This window comes from Phaseolus vulgaris, chromosome 1, assembly GCF_000499845.2.
Source record: "Phaseolus vulgaris cultivar G19833 chromosome 1, P. vulgaris v2.0, whole genome shotgun sequence".
In the NCBI taxonomy this organism is placed as follows: domain Eukaryota; kingdom Viridiplantae; phylum Streptophyta; class Magnoliopsida; order Fabales; family Fabaceae; genus Phaseolus; species Phaseolus vulgaris.
This window is the reverse complement of record NC_023759.2, coordinates 2,929,827-2,934,775: the sequence shown is the minus strand read 5'-3', so window position 1 is coordinate 2,934,775 and position 4,949 is coordinate 2,929,827.

Sequence of the window (4,949 nt, the reverse complement as noted above, 5' to 3'; positions counted from 1 at the left end):
ATATAAAGAGAAAATATTAAAATAAGAAAAAAATAAAGAATGAGGTGAGCTATTATTTTCGGTGCTATAAATACTATTACAGCGTTTTGAATCCGTGGGCTACATTTAAGAAAAAACTTAGTAGGAATCTACTTTTCTACACAAACAAACAACAAAACTAAAAGTGATTAAATTCAAGTAAAACACAGTTGTGGAAATGGGCTTTATTGCGTTTGAACCCTGCAGCTCCTATTTTTTGCATGGCCCCTCTACCTAACAAAACATAACTTACTAGATCACAGTCACCACCATAACTTTACATCACATTTTAATTCAAAATCATCTGATAAAAAAAAGTTAAATGTATTTTTTCACTATTATAGGAAATTGGTTTTTTTTTTCTTTCAATATTTTAGATTTTCTACCTTTCTGATAAAAAAAATAGATTTTCTATATAATTGTAGAAAGAAAATTATTGAAATGAGTCCATGATAATTTATTTTACATGATAAATAGATTTTCAACGTGGATTACGACGTTAAAATATTTATAACATTCACGATTCACCTTATCTATGAGTCAACATGAAATGTTTTAACATCCTATGGAGTATTTTAACATCTTAATCCATACTAAAATTTTGTTTATCACATAATATATTTCAATAATTTTCTTACTACAAGTATTTCAGAAGATATAAAGTTTGAACGAAGAACGAAAATCAATTTCGCGTGAAAACTATTGGAATAAGTCAATGATAATTTATTTTACATGATAAACAAATTTTTTCAATGTAGATTAGGATGTTAAAATATTTATAACATCCACAATTCACATTATCTCCAAGTCACAAAATGTTTTAACATCTTATAAATATTTTAACATCTTAATCTATATTTTAATAGTATTTTTACTACAACTATTTTAAAAGATATAAAGTTTGTACGATGAACTAAAATCAATTTTGCATAAAAATAAAAAAATTATATTTAACCTTCAAAAAATAATTTACACTGAGTTAATTTAAATAAATAATCTTTTTGTGTAAATTAACCACACGCTTAATAATAGTAAAAACATTATGTTTGATTACACATTCATTAATTTTAATGATAATTAATTTAAAATTATATTTTTCATAAATATTTACAGCTGAACAGTTTAAAATATTTAAACAACCTGATTAAGTACTCAGTTAGTTCTTCCACTGATACGTTTACATTTTTATTCATTCATTCATCAATTTTTACTGCACTGTGTCTGCATTTTTTTCAAACTACATTTGGCTTCAGTGGCCATTAAATACGTTAAGTTTTAGACTAATTTCTGGCTTTTCTGGCACACCGGTGTCTGAGACTTTTGACTCAAAACTTTTCACTTCTGTGGGGGCTGAGTACCTACATCTACTGTGGAAAAGACAAATTTTGATTTGACTTTTTAAAATATTTGTACTTTTAGTTTGTTATTAATTTCTATTTTTTATTTTAGCTTTTAGATTTTAAAGAATTATATTTTTAGTTCAATCTTTAAGATACTATAAAAAATAATTTAATTAATTAAAATATATAAAAAAATAAATAAATATGAGTACTGTTCTTGCAAGGGTTTATAAACAATCTTTCTATTTTTTTTGAACCTGCTGAGTTCTCGGTCTTCTCTATCGGTTTGAGTTTTTGGTCTGTTATTCCTTTGATTTGAGTTTGAGCTTGGTTTGTATACTCTTACCCTTAGAACTGGGTTAACTATATCTCTTAGTTCTTGGTCTCTCACGGATGCGTATGTGTACTTAAAAGGTGTTCCGATGTCAAAGTCATAATTGATATTAGTTAATTATCAGATAAATTCACTCTACTTACCTCTTCGATTGATCACCTATTTATAGCACCTTCTTATTGGGCTTAAAACCCAGTTGGACTTCTACTCTTTACACCTAATCTTCTTTAAACACACCCTATATGTTTTGGGCCTTTTGAATGGGCTTTGCCAGAGTAACTATTTCTTCATTCTTTTCTTATTTTTATTTGATTTATGTTTTTCAGTCAACCTTTCGATTTACCTTTCAGTTTACTTGTCGGTTAATCTTTCGACCAACCTTTCCGTCCAGATAGTACACTAGTCCCCCTAGGCATAAGGAATTTGAAAAGACAAAATGTCTGTTAAAAGAAATGAAAGGTTGCATTAAATGCTTATCAAAATGGAGATTTTTTGGGAATGACTTTGATTTTGACATTGATTAGATTTTGTTTATTAAACGAGTTTTTGTACGGAAAAATTGTATCGTTTCACATATGTTACTTTTACTGTGCCATTTGACATGAAAGTTGATGAACCTTGATCGTTGGATGCGTTTATATTCAACGCTCATGAAGTTGCGATGTTTTGTTTGTAAATATTTTAAGAACACTATAAATATTTGGTTCAAAATGGTATACCCTACCACTTTCATTACTTTGGTATTCTTGCATCCGATAAATCTAGACGAGTATTTGGCCGAGAGATTTAGATGAATATTCTTGAAAGATATATTATAGGTAGTAATGAATATGCAAGTTGTTGATGCGCCAGAGAAGAAAGTTTGAGGCGTGTGTGCCATAAATCAGGGTCGATCGGAATTTGAGATGTGCGGGCTTGGTTTGGAAGAAGGGACATGTAGTATAAGCTTACATATGGTTTACCCGAGCCAATCATCTTCTCTGTAGCCAAGTCCTACAAAACGCAATCATGTGAAAAAAGAACGAAACAAAAAATTTAGTGAATTGATTATCTTACTAACGGACATGAGATTTAAATTAAAAGAAACACAAAGAACATCTATCTTTGAGAGTGATATTGCTATTGAATTTAATCGTGCCCGTAGATGAGATGTCGTTGTTGAGTCTGTGGGCAGATTAACATTTTGGAATAAATGATGATGAAGTGTGTGTGAAAAATTGTCAATCAGATGCAATGTAATCGGTTGCTCCGCTATCCAAATCCATGGTTTCGTAAAAGTAGAACCAATAGATGAGTTATGGACAAACAAACCTACAACTTTTATAAACGCGTCACTTTTATCATTATTGTTGAGCGAGTTAGCAACCTTTGCCAATCGTTGAATTTGCTCGACAGTGAAGTCTTGTACTAAGTTTCTATAGAACTCGTTACTGATGTTTTCTTTGCCAAACATGATATATTATTTAACGGATAAAAATGGAGAGGCTGTCACCAAAATCGACACTCTGATACATATAAGAAAATGATACATAAGAAGATGGTAAGAAAAGAAAATTGTATATAAAAGATGGTAAGAAAAATGGTAATGCTACATCACACCATGTATAGAAAAATATATACAAATTACAAGTTAATTATGTGATGATCCACTAATCATAAAATTCTATCATTATCAAATTAATTATGTATAATAATTATATATAATTTAATAATCATTATTTCCTTAATAATTCATTCCCTCCATATTTTTCTTTCATTTTTCTTAAACCAAACTATATAAAAATAGTTTCGATTTCTTTCTTCTTTCCCTCCTTCCAATTTTTTTTCATTCAAATTCATTCTATATTATAAAATTCTTGTAAGAATATATATATATATATATATATATATATTGTGATGGTAGTGCTTGTGCCCACTAGTCAGCCTACTACCTCGGTTCTCACGGCACTCTTATTATCTAGTAAGTAATTTGTTCACCAACCAAAAATGGTAGAAAAAAACCCTTACAACTTTTTCCACATAAATTCAATGCACTCTTTCTTTTTGCTTCTAGAATCTTTGTTAACCTTTCAATGTTGGACAAAAAGCAATTAGATTGATTCGTCCTTATAGATATCAACATCATTCAATTTTTAATTTTTTCTCGGATGAAGTTTGGTTGGTGAGTTACTCACCTCATAAAATGAAATTTCCTTTATTTCTCAAGTTCAAATTCTTATGAAGTGATTTTTTGGATGTGATAGTATTATAAGTTCAACATCTTAAATTGACGAGATAAAAATATTTATTAATATATAAAAATAAAAATATTTAATATAATATATAAGTTGATGCAAATCTTATCTTAAATCAATTTTATAAAGATTCAATTAGATTTAAAGTTCATTTCTTAACCTGATATCAAAATCATCGTTAACTTTATCATATCACTCGTTATTTGTCTATAAATAAATGCAAATCTCATTTATAACTCCAGTTAATATCAGAAAATCATAGTTTAATCAGAATAAATTTTATAAAAAATCCATTCAAAGACCACTAGTATATATCTTGATTATCAGTGTAATTATGAGTTTTGTTAAATTCTTATTTTACACATCATCCTTCTCACCGATCTCACTTTTTTTATTCATGTGCATTAAAATCTATTAATAGATTATCATTTAGAAGCTATTTTTCTAAAAAATCTGGTTTGAAAATAAGTTTAAACATAGATTTTTGAACGGTCTTTGAGTTTAGGAAGCATGCCTAGACTATGTCCTTCGCGTGTATTTCAGACTATCTTTTGCCCTAAAGTGATCATAAAACTGGTCAACTTAGAAGTTGGAAAGATATTAACATACATTAATATAAGACAACCTTCACAGACAAATTTCAAAGCATTGACAAAAGCTACATCACAATTAAATAATGTCCAATATTAATTGTTGATATAACTCCTAAACAAAAGAAAATCTAAAAACTTAAAAGTACTTTTTTCATAGTTTTCTTTCCATGGTAGAACTTTATTGATAAGGTTTAAAAAAAAGTTTAATGGCATGTTTTATCACCAAATTGTCATCCTTATGTCGCTCATTCATAGTTAAGTTTCCAATTTGTATATTTTCATTATAATCTTTTTTTCAGTTTTTATAATAAACGAAGTTACTTCATAAAAATGGTGATAAATTGACACTGTTTTACAATAACAAGCACTTCTTAATTACATGTCAATAACATGAATGAAAACTTAAAAATAATCTTTTATGAATAAAAAA